Genomic DNA, 20,026 nt, shown 5'->3' on the forward strand with positions numbered 1-20,026 from the left:
TCTGAACGTTAAAATAAATTTTATTACAGCTGGTGTTGCTAAGAGGCTTCCATGAAAACCGGATCCGGAAATGAGGCTCTCTGGGAGGAAATTACGCAGCTGTCATCTAAAGATGGCGTTTTGGGTAATTCATTTGTATCTGGGTTGAGGGTAGATGAGAGGGAAAATTGAGAGATAGGCCAAGAGTACATTGTATTGGTAGAGAATGCCTTATGGCATTAGTTCATCTTATTTACCAATTTATGTGGCACATAAGATTAAATAAATAAAAAGTGAAGTGACAGAAAAATGTTTTTACTATTTTTTAAAGGTAAATGTGGTGGAGTCGATCACCATATAAAAATGAATCTGGTGACCTAAACCGATAATATTTCCTATTTATACGAGTTAAACCTTAGAGGTGATTTTTATAAAATAAATGTCGAAAGTAAAAAAATAAACTATAATGTCAAAATGTATTTCTTGCAAAGGATAGCCGTTACACTGAGTAGGCACTGAATGATGAATAGTTATCAGAAAAAAAAATTCGCTTAAAAAAAGTTGACTCGTGAAGGAATCGAACCTTCGCCTCCGATGGAAGTTTAGAATTGCAAGGAAATCGGCGCTCTACCACTGAGCTAACGAGCCATGTTCGATGCAGTCGTATTTTGGAATTATATGCCAGATCTGAGTTGCAAATTGTTGCGCAATATTTATATTGAGAAATAATGGCTTTCCAATATTCCATTTTTACACCCCCTTCAAGATATTTTTGCAATCCAAGGAATGGCCTATGTTGTTTTCTAAGGTGATAAATCTATCTCTATCAAAGTTCACCAACATTGATTGAGCGGTTTAAGCATGAAATTGTAACGAACCGTCAGAGTTACTACATGTACAAAAAATAACTTAATCGAACTTCAAAAATACTCGTAGATTTATTCTAGGAATGAAATGATTGTAAAAAAATATGTTGTTTATGTATGTGAAAGCGAAATACCATTCACTGATTAATCACGAAATTTCACAAACTACACTCGCGAGCACAAGTATGGAATCACTTACATGAAGTTGTTTCCACGCGATCTTGTGTACTAACGAATTTGTTAGTAACAAAAAAAGTAGCACCATTTTAAAGATTAAACTTTTAACTTTAAATTGATACCAAATTAATTTAAATCACACCAGCATTTAAAAAGATATCCCCACTGATGTGAAGAAGTACGGAAAAAGACATGTATCAACTCAAAATTGAAGGCGTGCTTGTCGGTGACCTGCCGTCAGTTTCGAGCCTGTGGCAGGCCTTTTTGGAGTCAAATTCTTTTGTTTATATCTTAGACGAACTGTCCACTCGCTAACAGCTATCCCACAAACATTTCTGAGCTCTTGCTGGACGTCGATACCAGTCAAATGACGATTTCGTAGAGAGGTTGACATGAAAAAACGGTCATCCCTCTGCGATGTGCACCGGCGCTGTTCAGAACTTGGTCTCGGGATAAAGCCAGCAGTCTCCCGAAAGCGTTTTATAACTTTCGAAACCCAGGACTGGCTTATGTGGAGCTGACGTGCGACAGCCCGCTGGCTGAGCCCTTCTTGCAATAGTGCAACGATTTGTGATGCTTCTGAAGGTGTAGAATCCCAGGTAAAGTGTCAAAATAAGCGGAGATGTGTATGAATCAACGTGTGAAAGCAAAAATCCGAAAACACGTGCTTTTATAGGGGGTAAATAGGCCGCAACTCGCGACGTATCAAACAGTTGATACATGTCTTTTTCCTTACTTCTTCACATCAGCCGGGATATCTTTTTAAATACTGGTGTGATTTAAATGAATTTGGTATCAATTTAAAGTTAAAAGTTTATTCTTTAAAATGGTGCCACTTTTTTTGTTACCAACAAATTCGTTAGTACACAAGATCGCGTGGAAACAACTTCATGTAAGTGATTCCATACATTTGCTCGCGAGTGTATAACACTTACAAACTTCAAATTAGGCAGGTATGTTCCTTATAGGGTGTAGACTAGGTACTGTAGACATTCGTTAAGAACGGATTTTACGAAACTCTACCTCTGAGGAGTTAGACCCCATGTCTACGCGTACGAAGTTGCGGGTGGTCGCTAGTATTTCTATAAAAACGCTGCCTCTCACTCTTTGAAAAAATTAAATAAAATTAGAGATATTTTTAAGAACATCAGGTCATTTAGCCCTCGCTGCAATAGCACTACCCCCTCTAATTTATTCGACGAAAAACTAGGACATTGTTACATTGGACATCCTACTTCAGTAGCATCTTCAGTGTCAAGTTGAAGGTCGTTCAAAAGAAAATAAAAAATCTAAAATAAAAGTTTGACTCGTGAAGGAATCGAACCTTCGCCTCCGATGGAAGTTTAGAATTGCAAGGAAATCGGCGCTCTACCACTGAGCTAACGAGCCGTGGGTGATGCAGTCGTAATTTTCAACTATATGCCAGATTTAGTTGTAAATTATTGCGCAATACTTATATTGAGAAATAATGGCTTCCACATTTTCCCTTTTTACACCCTCACCCGATATTTTTGCAATACAACGTAGATTATGTTGTTTTCTAAGGTGTTATCTATCTCTATACGAAGTTTACCAAAATTGATTCAGCGGTTTAAGCATGAAATTATAACGAACCGTCAGAGTTACTACATTTATGAAAAAAACTATTCTAGTACTGAAATTATTGTAAAAATGTTTTCATAGAAATGCTGCCTTTTTCTTTTGGAAAAAAATAAATTTACAATATGGTTTCCTGATAAAGATAAATTTTCAAGAACATCATCAGGTCTATAAAGGACGAAGCACACTTATCAAACCAGAAGCGGAATCAATTCGAGGCCGTCAGTATTCCTTGTATGAAACTCCGTACTGCAACGCACACTTACTTTTCGTAGGTAAACGCTTCACCTCGCGGTTGACAGCGCGCTAAAGGCGATACGGTGTTGATACCCTTTCCGGGTTGATAAGTGTGCTATGACCTTTAGTCTCCGTTTCAAGAGTACTACCTTCTGTAATTTACTCGAAGAAAAGGTAGGAGGTTTTGTTTTGACATTTGACATCCTACTCCAGTAGCAAAACTTCGAAATAAAATAAAAAAAAAGTAAATAAAAGTTTGACTCGTGAAGGAATCGAACCTTCGCCTCCGATGGAAGTTTAGTATTGAAAGGAAATCGGCGCTCTACCACTAAGCTAACGAGTCGTGTTCGATGCAGTCGAAATTTGATATAGTTTCGGAGATTTGACTCATACGAAATATTGCACAATGATTTTCCCGTTTCCACAAGTATACATAGATGCGATAATACTATGATTGGGGAATGTCATAGAGATAATCTAATTATTATCAAAGATTAGTTACTGTTATTGTGTAAATAGATTATGGCAATTACGAACAGTAAACAGCACATTAAGCTATACATTGTAGCAGTTGCAGTAGTTGTAAAAGAAACAATACAATTTAGGCGGTCTTATCGCTATGAAGCAATCTCTTCCAAACAACCTATGATAGTGCATACATAAAACATTATAATAAAATTGATTGAATAGAGATTGAACTTTCTAAGTGATCCCAAATTACTATGGCTTTCCAATCACTCATAGGTCAAATGCTCATATTGCTCATCATATCACTTACTCCAATTTCTGTTTGACCCAAAGATTAACTGGGAGAGAATACCCTATGACATAAGTACGCCTGTCGAACCATCAATGTTGTATGATAAAGTTTAAAATTAATAAATTATTTCACTGCTTTAACCTATCCACGTTACCTAATCTATTTGCATATATTTACTTGGGGAAAAATCATTGTGCAATACTTCGTTTGAGTCAGATCTCCGAAGCTATAGCAAAATACGACTGCATCGAACACGGCTCGTTAGCTCAGTGGTAGAGCGCCGATTTCCTTTCAATATTATAAACTTCCATCGGAGACGAAGGTTCGATTCCTTCACGAGTCAAACTTTTATTTTCTTTTTTTATTCTCTTTCGAAGTTTTGCTACTAAAGTACGATGTCAAATGTAAAAACCTCCTACCTCTTCTTCGAGTAAATTAGAGAAGGCAGTACTCTTGAAATGGAGACTAAAGGTCATAGCACACTTATCAACCCGGAAAGGGCATCAAAACCGTATCGCCTTTAGCGCGCTGTCAACAGCGAGGCGAAGCGTTTACATTAATATTGCGCAATAATTTGCAACTCAGATCTGGCATATGGTTTCAAAATACGACTGCATCGAATAAGGCTCGTTAGCTCAGTGGTAGAGCGCCGATTTCCTTGCAATCGTTTAAACTTCCATCGGAGGCGAAGGTTCGATTCCTTCACGAGTCAAACTTTTTTTTATTTACAATAAAATAAGATTTTTAAGTATAACTGTACTATCTTATTGAGGTGATTCTTTTATATTGAAAAGTATACAAAACCTACGGAGATTAAAATGCTTTATTTTACAATATATGAGTAGGGGAAAGTAGTACGAGATGATCCCCTTAAGCGGGAATCGCTGTAAAATACATATTTTTCAAGGTAAACCAAAAATAAAAACGATTACTACTAGTATATTTATCTATCCAACTTTCCTTATACTCAAAACCAGAAATTAATTACCTAATTATGCGAACAAATCGTTAAAAAGTTAGAAAAGAAAAACATTTACGAATTAAATAACGAAAATAACTGATTCTTTCTTAGTACCTGCTAAAAAGCGTTTAAATAATTGAAACGCTTTTTGGCTGGAGCTGTGTTGAATATATCACAAATAAATTCACCTGCTTCATCACCCTCTACCCCAGCACATGCTTTATGGCCCCATTTTCCACATGCATAACATTTTATCCATCCTTCACCCTTGGTATCGCTTGAAAACTTTTCTGTTCAGCACAGCCACTCACTATCATCTCCTTCAGACTCAGGTGAGTTATATGAAGTTCTCTTTCTTTTATTTCACTTCCCTTTACCTACTCCATTGACTTTTTTGTTTTAATTCCCAGGGATCATCTCGTACATATAGGAAGGGATCATCTTGACCCAAGTCCCACTTTTTGTTAAATATTTGCTAAAATAATCTACAAGTACGCGGCTACGTTTTTATGGCCAAAATATTAAAATTAAACATAATAGAAAGCCTAACGACAACAGTAATTACATTTAACATTGTTTGAATAAAAGTAACATAAGCTCAAAGTCATGCCTATTTTAGATCAGAAGTACACAATTTTTCTTTTTTCTCGTCAAATTCGATGTATCGCTCACGCCACCATTACGATTTGACTGAGGCGGGGATGTGTCCAGAGCTATGTTTTACCAGTGAAAGAAACTAAATGACGTTAGTGGTTTCAGCACAATCGCGAAAGATCATCTTACCCCAGGGGATCAACTCGTACTACTTTCCCCTACCTTAATTAACCAAAACATTTTGGTCCAAGCCAACGAGAAAATTGTTAATAAAGCTTAGAAGCAACGGGTGCTTACTACTTGTTAAGGTTTAATTTGAACACAGAGAAATAAAAAAAAAAACAAAGCATGAACAACTACTTATGATAATGCATTGTACGATAATTTAAAAATTTAGTTAATGCGATGTCTTAGTGCAAAAGTTTTGCTTATTTTGGAACTACGAGTAAAATACTTTATATTATCGTAATTTATGATAGTTATTAACCGCCTTATCTACTCATTGTGTGACCAAGACTAATGCTAAGCTGAAAAAACTACCTTTAAAGGCAATCGCCCTCTACAAACACAATAAGAGTGAAAAGTCCCAATCTAATTCCTTCACCGATCCCCACTGTGGGGAATGCACTAAGGGACGAAATCTTTTCTTGAAACTTCTGAACGAAGTTGATTTACTCCGTGAACTTTGTACTATGCTTAATTTTAAGTTCACCAGGGGTTTTATAACAAGCAAAAATGTGTCTTATTTTGTGAGGCGTAGAGTTTCTGTTCATATGGTGTGGGAAAACTTTAAAAATGCATCTGTATTTTCAGCCAAAACAGCTCAAGTTTATTCACAGGTCAGTCAAAAAGCAACTTAAATGCTTGTACTAAAGGTAGATTTTGTGCTAGCACAAATATTGCCTTGTTTCGTAAATAAAAGAACGCGGTAACAGAAGTATAAACTTGTTCTAATGTCGCTAAAAAGACAGGACAATAATAAAACGGGGCCATTTTGTTTTGTAGAGGAAAAAATGTAGTTTGTAACGCGCCATACTTTGTGAAACGTAGGGCGAGCATGGTTTTTTATTTCCTGAGGAAATACCGAGAAACTTTGTGCGTAAAAATAAGATAACGGTGAGAATTTGCCAATAATTAAAAATAAAGTGTTATAACACGGGAGCTCAAACTAATGACAAAATCACTATTTGGTCGAAAGAAGTTAATTGTGTCCCTTCTAATTTACAACATTTCTTTCTTTTACTTTTCAGTACCTATCAAAATGTGTAATATTCACGATACAGAAGATAGCAAAAAAAATTTTATAAAAAAAAATAAAACCGACTCCAAAAAAAACCTACACTAAAACGTAGAAAAATAATTACTAATTACCTACTTATTTATTAGGACGAATTATTAATATTTATGTAGGTATACCATGATTGATACTTTTGGAGTCGGTGCCAAGATTATGAAACATGTAAAGTTTGCCTGCACCACCTTTTTTTATAAAATTTTACTTATTTCTTGCTTTTTAGTTAACTAATTATTACCTTGATGTTACCACTGAAGGTAGGCAGTACACTGAGACCAAAAAAAATTGGTTCATAATCGGCGGAGATATTGCGTATAAAAAAGTTCATCCCCAATTTTCCACCCTTGGGGGTGAAATATTTTCTTCAAATTCGCATGAAACCACCCTTTTGATAATACCTATTCAACAAAGAAATAATCGTTCAAATTGGTTTATAATCGGCAGAGATATTGCGTATAAAAAAGTTCATCCCCAATTTTCCACCCTTGGGGGTTGTTTTTTTTATTATTAAATTTAAATGGGACCACTCTTGAGGTATTACCTATACGCCGAAAAAAGATTTGTTCAAATCGGTTCATAATTGGCGGAGTTATCGCGTAACAAACATAGAAAAAAAAAAAAAACATACGGGTCGAATTGAGAACCTCCTCCTTTTTTGAAGTCGGTTGAAAAGCTAAACGCGACGGTGTTTTTTCTCGTTGTAAGCAACAAAAATGAAACAAAAAAAAAAGACAGATACAAGATATCACAGTGCAAAAATATTAATTAGTTTATATCTAGATGTCGCTACTTAACCTTTTCAACAATCATTTATTACCTAACTAAGCTATCAATTTTGTCCTAATTTTCCCCAAACTCACAGTCACCACCAGGGTGTTCAAAAGTTGCGGATGCAATAACCTCACCGGAGGGTCTGAGGGTTACAGCCTCACTGTTAGTTGAGACTCCATTAGAGGCCTGTGTTTATAGCTCATGAGGCAAGCTTTTCGGACGCCATTTTTAGGAGCTTTACAGAGCTTTTTTGGGATGTTTCTTTTAGATTAATGTATTACACAGGCCCATTGATGGGTGAGGTGATCCAACAAAAAGGAATGATTCTATTAAGTACTCTAATGAACCAAATTAATATTCAGATTCTCAAAAAAATTACGTTCCTGTACTGATTGGCATACCTAATACTGATGACAATTTGTATGAAAAGGTTATTTTTTATGGAAATTGAAACTTCCTTCTCTCAGGAAAATAAAATTTAACAGAAATAGGAAACACCAGTATTAAAGTGGCCATCCAAAGGGACAATTTTATTTTAAACCAGCTTCTACGATTATCTTATTTAAATAAATTGTCAAGACGATTATGATTACTGCTTAAGGTTTTTTCCTCATAAATGATTTTATGTTAAAATACTATTTCAACCTTAATATAAAAATAAAACTGTTTAGTTACATAATGGAAACTTCTTACCTCACTATTCTCAGTCCCACTACGAAATGCATACTTCAAATACGTAACCTTCCTGAAAACATAAACCAACTGAAATATAAAGTGTCCAGCTATCTGAAGGCAAGAAATGGCCGTAAATCCAGACCAGATAGCATGAGGAATGGCGCTGCCTAGGCCGAGAATTCAGACCGAACTTACCTTGGCGGACACACTGTTCATTGGGATAGCGAACGACCCACTTAATATCAAATCATTTATCATTCCTAGATCAAGAGTTATAGGTATTTCTATTCAATATGTCATGACAGAAATATATAGCGATAATAAAGAGGTATAGTACTAGGTATAATGTAGTCATAGACGATGATTAGTCCAATTAGATGGCGGGAGATCGTGCGGAGAGTTGTATCCGCTTCTACAACCGATGTGAACAACGCCTCAACGTGACCACGACCGCTCTGCCAAAAGCGTAACGAATAAGAAGAAAAAGAACGGGCATGTAAAAAAAATTAAGGGTTGCAATGAGGGTGATTCAAGATGTCACCTTACTTGATGTCTGCTTACTAAATCGCGGTAACTAGAAAGATCAATATCAAAATCAAAATTATTTATTCAGTTTAGACCACAAGTGGCACTTATGATCGTCAAATATTTATAAAAGAGAAAAGGTAGCCCTTATGGGGCACTTTACATGTCTCCTTATCTTTTGGGCCCTACCAAAGAGGGTCACAAGATCATTAAAATCAGTAGGAAAGGCCTTGAGCAATGTTATTATTAATTCAAATATTTTTAGTACGTAGGTAGGCCTTCTTTACAACAGTATTTGCGCTGTTCATGTAATTGTTGTCCATCCTTCAAGGCAGTGTGTTGCATTCATGTGTAGTCACGCGCCGCGCGTTTGATAAGGAAACTTTACTGGGCCGTTGGAGCGCCCTGTTTGTGTTGCGAACTATCAAGTTCGGGCGCGCGCGAATGCTCGGTTATCTTCGTGCGTGTGTGTCACGCACTCGAGCGACTTAGGCCCGTATTTGGGAGGCTAGGTAGCTTTTTAATGGTTTATATTTTAATTTCAAAGTAAAGGTTATTATTGGTTTAAATTTTTGGTAACTCAAAATAGTCAAAATTGGAAAGTTGGCAGCATTAAACAAAAATTATAAGACACAACTTTTTTGAGAACACAAAAAATACAATATAATTAAGGTAGAAGAAGATGGTGAATGGTAGAACGAATATTATCCCAGATTCAAATAGCAGTCAAAAGTACAGTCGACATCAACTCAGACTATGCATGAAATAAATTAAGATTTTTTTGGTGAAACATATAAGATATTTTTTGCCATACAAACTCTACATGGTAAGATTGCGTTTTGCAACTCATAAAAGTATGTAAGGCAGGAAAGTTCTCGAGTGGCGACCACGGGCTGGAAGACGTAACGTGGGCAGGCCTCCTACTAGGTGGACCGACGATCTGGTAAAGGTCGCGGAAAGAGCCTGGATGCGGGCAGCGCAGGACCGTTCATTATGGAAAACCTTGGGGGAGGCCTTTGTACAGCAGTGGACGTCATTTGGCTGAAACGAAAAGTATGTCAATTGGCTGGGTAGAGTAATCTACCGTCCCAAAATCATTCATCAACATCATCAGGTCATTCAGTCTCTACTGCAGAAGCATGACTCTCTCTAAAATCAGAGGTAAATGGAGGATTCGGTCTACACTCCCCACGCTGGCCAGACGGGTTGGGGAGGCAAATCTATCATCATCATCATTTCAGCCATAGGACGTCCACTGCTGAACATAGGCCTCCCCCAATGCTTTCCATGTTGATCTATTGGTAGCGGCCTGCGTCCAGCGCTTCCCTGCTACCTTTACGATGTCGTCGGTCCACCTTGTAGGTGGACGTCCCACGCTGCGTTTTCCGGTGCGCGGCCTCCATTCCAGAACCTTGTTGCCCCATCGGCCGTCAGTTCTGCGTACTATGTGCCCTGCCCATTGCCACTTCGTTTGCTAATCCGTCGGGCTATGTCAGCGACTCTAGCAAATCGACTTATGGGAAATCTATACTCTATACTAATTAATTATAAATGCGTAAGTAACTCTGTCTGTCTGAACCACTGAACCGATTTTGATGAAATTTGGCATAGAGATAGTTTGAGCCCCAGGAGAGGACATAGGATAGTTTTTATCCCGGGTTTTTGAAACAGGGACGCGCGCGATAAAGGTTTTCTGTGACAGACAAAATTCCACGCGGGCAAAGCCGCGGGCGGAAAGCTAGTAATTCATACCTTAAAAAAATGCAGTCATATTGAATACGGGTCTAAATACGGGCCAGAGACGGGATGTTTTTGTATGATAATATGGGAAGATCGTGTGGGTCCACAAGTTTTGTTTGACGGAATAATTAACTAAGTGAGATTTGCACGAACTTCGTGCAGTGGCGTGGTGATTGGTCTCAGGTGGAAAGGGGTAGGTTCGAATATTGGTTATAATTAAAATTAAAAGATGCTTACTTTTGTAAGCTAATTAAATTAACTGAAGGTAGCCGATTTCCTTCTTTATCATTCAATTGATCTTTACACAATAGCTGTTTCCGCGACTTTTTCGCGTGAAAATAGTTTATTTATGATTTTCCGTTTTTGCAAACTTTTTCTTTACTGCTCCGACCCTATTGGCTGTAGAGAGATGTTATGATACTTACAGCCTAAAGCCTTCCTTGATAAATGGGCAAATCAAGAACAAACATTGAAAAAAATAAAGATAAAGAAGTAAAAAATAGTAGACAACCATATAAACAAACATATTACGGAGTTATTTTCACATTTATATTATTAGTATAGTATCCGAGGGTAAAAAGTGCCAAAAATGTCACAGACAGACACATCACATTAAGCACAAAGCATTAGAAAGGGACACAAATACGAAAAGTACTTAGGAGTGAGCAAGAAGGAAGATCTATTGTGTTAACCCTAATGCTCCGGGTGACAATGAGTCTCAGAAATGTCTCAAATTAAGGAACAAAACGACCCCAGAGATATAAAAAGTAATAACACTTTGGGTGAAAGTGTTTTTAATAAAATATAGAGGCGACAATAACCTAAAGGTTTACAGACTACAGATTGGTTAGGTCACCGGTTCGATCCCAGACAAAATAAAAAAATATGAAGTCTAATTTTAAACCACAAGATACGATTAGGACCGCGATAGAAAATAAGAAAAAGACAAATAGGTAATCAATTAAAAGATATTATAAACATTTCCAATTAATTTTTCGACTTTTCGATTATAATAAATAAAACCACCTAAATAAGATAGTACAGCTATACCTTAAAATATTATCATATTAAAAAATATTGACTCAAATATTATGTGAATATAATATGTATGTTCGCGCCTTACGATGGAGTTTTATAAATAAAACTCAGAAACTACTTATTTCGTTGTATTCTTGAGACGTTACAATTTTGATGTTGTTCGATCGACATCCAAAAGAGAAGTGAATTTACACAATGTTTAACTCAATATAAAGTATTGACTGACACAAGTTGTGACATTTACATTAGAAGTAGATTTTGCTATTAGAATATGAAGAGGCGCGAGTATGGCCGCAACAACAAAAATCAATATAACAGAACCACCTCAATAAGATAGTCAGTTATACTTAAAAATCTTATTTTATTGTAAATAAAAAAAAAAGTTTGACTCGTGAAGGAATCGAACCTTCGCCTCCGATGGAAGTTTAGAGAATTGCAAGTAAATCGGCGCTCTACCACTAAGCTAACGAGCCGTGTTCGATGCAGTCGAAATTCGATATAGCTTCGGAGATCTGACTCATGCGATGTATTGCACAATGATTTTCCCGTTGCCATAGACGCGACGACACTCGGTTGATAACGCTGGATTCGGAATGTTATGCCCACAGTGCATTATAGATAATATAATCTATTTGCTGTTTTTATTCCACATAAATAAAGAAATCTATTTTTATTTTCTATCAATGATGAATTTGTGTGTCATCAAAAGACTTTGGCAACTTCGCACGGCGAACTTTTTTGAGACATTCTTATTTAACTGGCACCGCACTCACGGCTTTCTGCACGACTCAAGGGTTGACTGGCGGAGAATGCTTTTAGCATTAAGTCCACCTTTTGTATGATGTTTATTGCGCAATAAAAATTTTGATAATAATAACAGAAGACGGCACATCAAGCTTTACTCTGTGACATAATTGTAGTTGTAGTATTTTCCATATAGGTATGAAATAATTAAATAGTCTGATCATTTTCTGTTGTCGACATTAATTGCTACCTCCATTAATCAGTCATTTGACCTTTCAAAATATTCATTTTTCTATTTGGGCAGTTATACTCGTCCAAGATATAGTTTCGCTAAAGAAATTTAATTTTGTAGTAGGTAGGTAGAACTCTCAAAATCTACGTTTCTACTAATTTGCATCGATTCACTCGTCCATATTTCCTAATTATCCAGAATTTTTCCTTAAAAAACAGATTAATTAGTGTAATGGCTAATTACCGGACACACAACCCAACGATATAAGCCAGCACATGAGATCCATTTCTATTATACATGGAAAAAACAACTGTAGGAAGAGGCCTCTTTATGACTGGATTTAAATATTATGACTTGAGTAGGAAAAACATTTGTTCAGACAGAATCAAGCAAAAAGTGAGCATTAAGTGATTTTTTGATAAATGATTTATATTAAGATTATTAATATTAGAAGCCCTCAAAATTAGAACTTTACTAAGATGAAATCTATGTCATGACCTAGAGCAATACGAGCATATTATTCGCACGCAATGCTATCATCTCATGAGTTCCAAATCTTCGTCCAAATTGTCTCAAAACACATTGCATTTTATTTAATTCAGATGTAACACAGCTGTGTATATGAACTAAACTCTGATTTTTAATTCGACGGAATTTTGACATTTCAGAAGTGTTGTCAACATTGAAACATTCCCACTAAGAATGGAGAGCATTTTCACAAATTAAAAAATAATCCTTTCTTGAATTTAAGGTTTCACTTGAAAAACTAAGGCTTAAAAATGTAATGATCATTTCCAAATGGTTATTTGAATTTTTATTATCATATTATGGATATGGAAGTTACAAAAAAAATTGGGAAATTATTTTTCTATTACTGGAATCCCTGCCCAATAATCCATGGGTTACAAACCTTTTTTATGAAAATCCTTTTGTTAATAAAATCTTAGCTTCATAAAATAATCAATTTAACAAGATGCCAATTTTATAATCCAAGTTGATTATGATGACGAAAATGATGATTGATGATCAATACATATTTTCGTTTATGTTAATATGTTGTTTTACTGTGTTAAAAACACGTTTTTTTCTATTTAATCTCTAAAATGTACATAATGATTAGTGTACATTGAATTCACAATACAAACAATAGTTCATTCTTGTAAGTTGTACTTGATGAAATTTAATTTAATATTATTTATTATTAATTCTAAGCAAAAAAGGCTTATTACATCTGAATTGTCAAAAAATGACAGCTGTCAGAATTCCGTCGAATTAAAAATCGGACTATAGTTGATCTACGACGAGCTGTGCCCAAGGAAAATAGAATAATCACCCCGCTTGACCTGTTCCAGCGAATAATGGATTTTTAATTGACCACTAGTCCCAGGCCCCTTAATGCTCCGCTGAATTATTGTAGGCCTCCGAAAATTTTGCTGAATAAAAAACAAATTAATTAATTTCGCCTTGAAGTTTATCGGCAGATGATGGGAGGGTAATGTTATTAGGGAAAATCTGCTGACAATATAGTTTTCTTAAGGCCCCTGGCATATTGCCGACGTCATTAAGACATTGCCATACGTAGTAAAAGTGGGTTGGATTTGTAGATGGGATACATAATCATAAAAGATAAGTAATGTGTTTCTCCAATACATTACGTTATTTTATTTAAACTTTACTGCACAAAGAAAGAAATGTGATTGACATGCATACGAGTACTAAATGTCGCGTTTGAGTCACATTGATCTCAGTCAAAACTTCTGTTTGTCCCAATTTCGTGAAAGATTTCACCAATTTCTATAATTATTCCTGACCTATCCTAAATGAAGTATGTTTCTACAGCACATAACATTATCGTTTCGTATCGAATTGAGCTAAGTATCCAATATGACGTCACAAAGTGTCTTCAGTTACAATCCTCACGTCAGAAGGAGAAGTTGTAACAAAACAACAGAATATAAAACCTAACACGTAGTGGTAATAAAGTCGCGAGTACAGTTGCAGTTTCAGTGCGGTCTGACAATGTTGTCGAATGTGCACACATTGGGCGCGATTCCGAAAGTTTGCAATGTTTGATACTAAAATTGGAGCCTTACTTGTGTCTTTTAGGTTTTGATGTTGGTTAAAAATGCCCACACATCTTAACTTATGGTGCGTCAACACTGGGTGCACGAGCTCGCTTGGCACATTCGACATTCTGCTCACTCAAGAGCAGGGTGAGCAAGATGATCAGCTGCCCGCGCGAGCCCGTGCGCCAAGTGTGGACGCACCATTATACTAAACGATTTAAGTGGTCTATATTGCAATATGGCTATTTTGTAAGCAGATGGGATGTTATTTTACAGACAGTAGACAATACACTTTTGAGTGTATTTTCCCGAAAAAAAGTTTCAGGCTCAACTATCTAAACCACATGTACCTAGTCATAGATTAAAACTTTATTGTTTCGTCCATATTCCTAACACAAAAAGCGCCGACAAGGGCAGGGTCATAAATTGTCATCAAAATCTATTGACCCAAAACTAGGTCACATCATCAAAGATTTCTCTTGACCCATAACTAGTCTTGACCCTTTCGTTTACAGAAATAGATCGTTCCCAGAATCGGCCCCTCCGCCCGGGTGATAATGTCGTACAAAGTGCGCGATAATGTGCAACACTGCGCGAGGGATCACACATTCGCTGCACACTATGTAACGGTTATGCTGAATTTCTTTGGCAGGGATGGGAAAACTTATACTAAATGTATGTTAGTTTCTCCGTGGTTGAGGATTCCGGGTGAAGCTTGCTTCCACCTTCGGCCTGATCGTCACTTACCATCAGGTGAGATACAGGCCAAGAACTTCCTCGGCGTGGGTATTTTTTTTTAAATTTATGTTCATTTACTGAAAGAGTTAGCTGTTAACACTAGTCAATGAAATTTCATGGACGAAATACTGGATACTTGTTTATTTTTTATGTTATACAGTATACACACTAAACCCGCCGACCAGCTGACATGAGTCGTAGACTTTGACATGTCAAATGTCACAGAAGATACGTTAGTCGCTGACATGATTCTACACACTAAAGGACAAAGGGCACACCTAGCCCGCCAACAGCCCGGCGGTAGAGTAGTGTCCTTTAGGATAACATTCCAAGAATTATTTTTTAGGCGCGAGCTTAAAAGACATTTTGAATTGCCGCTTGATAAAATGAATGCCCTGCTAATCTTTGCCCATAGTATCTTATTAAAGTTACTGTAGTAAAGAATATAAAACTACTACTACTTTGCCTAGCCCATTCCCATTTTATTTGGGGTCGGCCCTCCGCGTCATGCGTCTCCAGGCGGCTCGGTCCTGGGCTGTCTTACTGTTAACTTGGGCTTATTTAAGGTCGTTATTGATGACGGACATCCATGTAATTAAGTAAAGAATATAAAACGACGAGTGAATATAAAACGACGAATGATGATCATAAAATGTTTAAAATCTGTATTTTGACAAGAACCGCCAACCCTGCGGCGTGTTGATTTACGAGGCATAAAATATCAAGTAGCCACAAGTGAGACCTCTCTGTAAACAGCCCTTATTATCCACGGGGCGCCGGGCACTTAGAACATCGCCTTTAAGTCCGGGGACTAAGGTTTAGACTGCGATGGCAAAAGGCAAAAGGTTCTAGAGTCAATGGGGTGAGAAGTGGTCAAGAGGCTCAGTCAAGTTTAACAGAGTTTTGGTCCAAGATTAAAATGGAATCAGAAAATGTAGGTAGTTGAGCTGAGATCTCATAAAAACTCTCTTATAAAACTTATTTATTTTTGCAAATAGGCTTTTAAAAACACTCTTACACGTCGCAGTATTAACCCTACCACTGCTTCAGGACAATAAATGGGTCAGTGCTGAGAAGAAGCAGCGCAAGAAACTCAGTCATATTGTCAGAAGCATTTAATTTTGTTACATTATCAAGTTACTCACGTGTAGATTAAGTTTCTCACGTTTTTCAACCACCAATAATATTTAAGTTAATTGTCGTCTTACTAGAAACCGTAACTTTTATTTATTTTTTAAATCTTTGCTATGTGAAGTGTGTCCATTATGAAAACGAAATAAAATAAAAATACATTTTTTGAACACCCATATAACTGCTGTGTGCTACGAACTACGAGCCTACGAGCGTATCGAAAGCGCCTAGCGCCTGTGTGTGACGTAGCGACGGAGAGCTTTCCGCCCGCCCTTCGAAAGCTCTCGTCACCGCGCCAATGACAACAGAAAATCAAGTGAGTCCTGCGTTTGATTCCCAGGGAGACGCAAATGAAAAAATCTATGTAAGTTCTTTAAAAAAATATGTTTTGACCGGTGTGTGAATAAACAATTAAGATTTAGGTAGGGTAAACNCATAAAAACTAATGACTTAAAATGTGCCGTTTCGATTTTGTATTTGTATTTTGTTACTTTCGTGTGGTGTCACTAAATAAATAAATATACTATGTTAAGCCATCGGTCCGATTGGGCCAGCCACCTACATCATGATTAAATAAGAAACAAGAGATAAATGCATACCAGTAAGACAAGAGAATGCGAAAGAATATCATACCCTACTAATATTATAAATGCGAAAGTTTGGATGTCATGATGTCTGGATGTTTGTTACTCTTTCACGCATAAACTACTGAACGGAATTTGTTGAAACTTTACAGTATTATTGTTTACAACCCAGATTAACATTATAATTTATGACGATCTGTGACAAACAAAATTTTACGCGGGTGAAGCCTCGGGCAAAAGCTAGTAGGTACATATTTTGATAGAGGTTGTAGGATTGTATGTGTTTTATGTGGAAAATATAACGGGTAATAAAGTCTGACATCCGATTTATAAGCCACAAATATTTTTTACCCGACAAAATAAATGTGAAGCACGTTCTAATTGCCGCGTGCTGTGAACGTATCGACAAGTCTGCGGGTGACGTGGTGACGGGTACGCTTGGGAAGGGTGGGGCGCTAGTGACAGCGGGAAATTTTAAATAGCGCAGTATTGCTCCAGATTTAGACCGGAGTGAGCTCCTTTGCAACCTTTATGATGTCGTCGGTCCATCTTGTGGGTGGACGTCCCACGCTGCGTTTTCCGGTACGCGGCCTCCATTCCAGAACCTTGTGCCCCATCGGCCGTCAGTTCTGCGTACTATGTGCCCTGCCCATTGCCACTTCAGCTTGCTAATCCGTCGGGCTATATCAGCGACTTTAGTTCGTTTACGGATCTCCTCATTTCTGATTCACACTTAACACCAGGTGCGATTGCGGTCAAATACCTGCCTTGTCTTGCATAAAAAAAAAAAAAAAAAAAAAAAAAAAAAAAAATTCGATCTCGTAAATAAACACCGAGCATAGCCCTAGCAGGAAAGCGCTGGACGCAGGCCGCTACCAACCGGGTAGCATGTAAAGCATTGGGGGAGGCCTATGTTCAGCAGTGGACGTCCTATGGCTGAGATGATGATGATGATGATGATGAGCTCCTTTGAAGAATATCGAGTACAGAAGGCATTTAAACTACGTCATACGATGGATGACAAGCCTCTACTATTGTTTATTTCTACTTTTGGCTGCCATAAGCAGCAGACGGATTTTTTTACGCCGGAGTTATTAGCAATTAAAAATATGTGTATAGAAAAGAATAAAGTTTTACATGAGTTTTAAGAGGACGATTCAACGTGAAAATTTATCAATGCCTCAATTTGCTTGCTGGTTCCAAGGTTTTGGCTCAGTGATACAGAAGTCTATGTTATTTTTCAAAATAATTTCGATTCCCCGCTGTTAGTGAGGCCACACCCCACTCCTGCTTCTGAACTGGCGACAGGCCGCTTTTGATGACGCACTCTATTGAATACACACGACATGTGCCCGTTCGCTCGCATATTTTTAGGAATAAGGCTTTTATTTATTTCCTTTCATTACAGCGGTAGTTTACCAAACTTTAGACCATTTAGAAATAACTTAATTAATGAAATTCGAGGCAAAAAAAACGTGTAAAGAGAACATTTAAAAATATTTGAGCTCTTTACGCAACTATCCAACTTTTCCTCTTATTTTCGATGATTTGTGAGTAGCAATAGAAAAGATAAAACGAAACTACTTAGTCCACAGTGGGCTGAGTGTGAGTTTACATCTGAAAATTTTAGTTTTTGAACGTTTCCCGTTAGGGGCGCATACATATCCGCCATATATTTATTGTCATTTTTTGACATTTTTTGACGCGTTCACTAGTGAGCGCGTTTGATGTAAGTGCAGTCAGTCCTAATTTTTAGCCTAGAAATGATTCAACAAAAGTGGCTCAAAATAAAAACGAGTAAAAAAGAGGTAACTAAAACAAATAAGTAGGTAGACACACTTCAGATTCCACAAGCAGTAACAAGAGTTAGTAACTCTTTAGGTAACACTTTTATAGCCAAGTCTAGCTTTTTCAGCATCCGCTCATTAATATTCCGAAGCCCTGCTTGAAATTCAGGCCCCGCGTCCGTCCCGCAACCAGAACAAAATAAAGCTTTTATAACCTAAACTATTTCCATTCCGACCACTTTCCGAAGCAAAAAATACTTTAGATAACGTTCCAACTACGTCCCTGGTGACTTGGCAAGTTAGTTCCAGTTTTGTTCGAGCGGTTATAGCTATGAGGTTAGTATACATTACTGGGTAAAACTAGAGTTGTGTCTTCTAAATATAATAACTCAAAGGTGACTGACTGACTGACTGACTGACATAGTGATCTATCAACGCACAGCCCAAACCACTGGACGGATCGGGCTGAAATTTGGCATGCAGGTAGATGTTATGACGTAGGCATCCGCTAAGAAAGAATTTTACGAAACTCCACCCCGGGAACCACGCGTACGAAGTCGCGGGCGGCCGCTAGTACTGTTATAAAATTGCTCAGCTCTTAGGTATGATCGATCAGTGCAAATAAAATGCAAACAATAGTAAGGAAAACGAAACAAAGTATTTCTCAACTGCAGGAAGGAAAGTCATAGCTTATTAGTCTAATTTTTTAGATCACTAATTCATTATGAACAAATGCCAAGGTAGCCCAGATGAGACATGTAAAATGAAGATCCTTAAAGGCAATGCTCAGTTCTTTTTAGAAGCAATTGTATAAATTGGTAAAGTCAAAATTTTTGTCTAGTTATTTGTAATTTAAAGCCAATTTAGTTTTATTTTTTCCTCGACAAACTTCCAAACACAAACTTCATCTGTTAATATTTCCATCCACCTCAATCTGTGTTTTCACACAGGTTAAAAATTCAAGAACATCAACAATATCTGGTTTCCAAGGAGCAATGTATGTGCCACACATTGATAGCACCCTTCTACTACGTAGCACAAACATTTGGGTTGTTATTCCACTGTAGCCATCATAAGTAGAGCTCGCCAATGGCATGTAAATCTGTTCTGTCTGAAATCTTATGAAAAGCGTGACTTGTACGTCTTTAGAGGATTGATAATACAGAAAGGTTGTAATGGAAGCAAACAAATTCATCCCTACTAATATTATAAATTGAAAAGTAACTCTGTCTGTCACGCTTTCACGCCTAAACCACTGAACCAATTTCGATGTGGCATAGAGAGTTTGAGTCCCAAAGGACACAGGATAGTTTTTATCCCGGTTTTTGAAACAAGGACATGCGCGATAATTTTTTGCGATGACAGGCAAAATTCCACGCGGGCGAAGCCGCGGGCAGAAGGTACTGTTAGTATAAAAGAAATGAAGCTCAATACAATCTAAAGCATACAATCCAGCTTGTCATTGGATTTTTTAGCCAGTTTACAAGTTCTTCTTATCACAGCTCGGTAATTGTTATAGCAGTTAAGA

At 37.1% G+C, this 20,026-nt stretch overlaps 6 non-coding genes across 6 annotated transcripts; 2 read left to right on the plus strand and 4 right to left on the minus strand.

Annotated features, from left to right (window-relative positions):
• Nucleotides 1-541: 541 nt before the first annotated feature.
• On the minus strand, nt 542-627 carry TRNAR-CCU (transfer RNA arginine (anticodon CCU)). Its single transcript is given in 2 exon segments — nt 542-576; nt 592-627. It is a non-coding gene; the product is annotated as a tRNA-Arg (tRNA).
• A 1,698-nt stretch (nt 628-2,325) lies between these two features.
• On the minus strand, nt 2,326-2,411 carry TRNAR-CCU (transfer RNA arginine (anticodon CCU)). The gene is given in 2 exon segments: nt 2,326-2,360; nt 2,376-2,411. It is a non-coding gene; the product is annotated as a tRNA-Arg (tRNA).
• A 704-nt stretch (nt 2,412-3,115) lies between these two features.
• TRNAR-CCU (transfer RNA arginine (anticodon CCU)) lies at nt 3,116-3,201 on the minus strand. Its single transcript is given in 2 exon segments — nt 3,116-3,150; nt 3,166-3,201. It is a non-coding gene; the product is annotated as a tRNA-Arg (tRNA).
• A 672-nt stretch (nt 3,202-3,873) lies between these two features.
• TRNAR-CCU (transfer RNA arginine (anticodon CCU)) lies at nt 3,874-3,961 on the plus strand. The gene is given in 2 exon segments: nt 3,874-3,909; nt 3,927-3,961. It is a non-coding gene; the product is annotated as a tRNA-Arg (tRNA).
• A 281-nt stretch (nt 3,962-4,242) lies between these two features.
• On the plus strand, nt 4,243-4,330 carry TRNAR-CCU (transfer RNA arginine (anticodon CCU)). Its single transcript is given in 2 exon segments — nt 4,243-4,278; nt 4,296-4,330. It is a non-coding gene; the product is annotated as a tRNA-Arg (tRNA).
• Nucleotides 4,331-11,601: 7,271 nt separating this feature from the next.
• Nucleotides 11,602-11,689, minus strand: TRNAS-ACU (transfer RNA serine (anticodon ACU)). Its single transcript is given in 2 exon segments — nt 11,602-11,636; nt 11,654-11,689. It is a non-coding gene; the product is annotated as a tRNA-Ser (tRNA).
• Between the last annotated feature and the right edge of the window lie 8,337 nt (nt 11,690-20,026).

This window comes from Ostrinia furnacalis, unplaced genomic scaffold (assembly GCF_004193835.3).
Source record: "Ostrinia furnacalis isolate ACB-3 unplaced genomic scaffold, ASM419383v2 OfSCF0518, whole genome shotgun sequence".
NCBI lineage: Eukaryota > Metazoa > Arthropoda > Insecta > Lepidoptera > Crambidae > Ostrinia > Ostrinia furnacalis.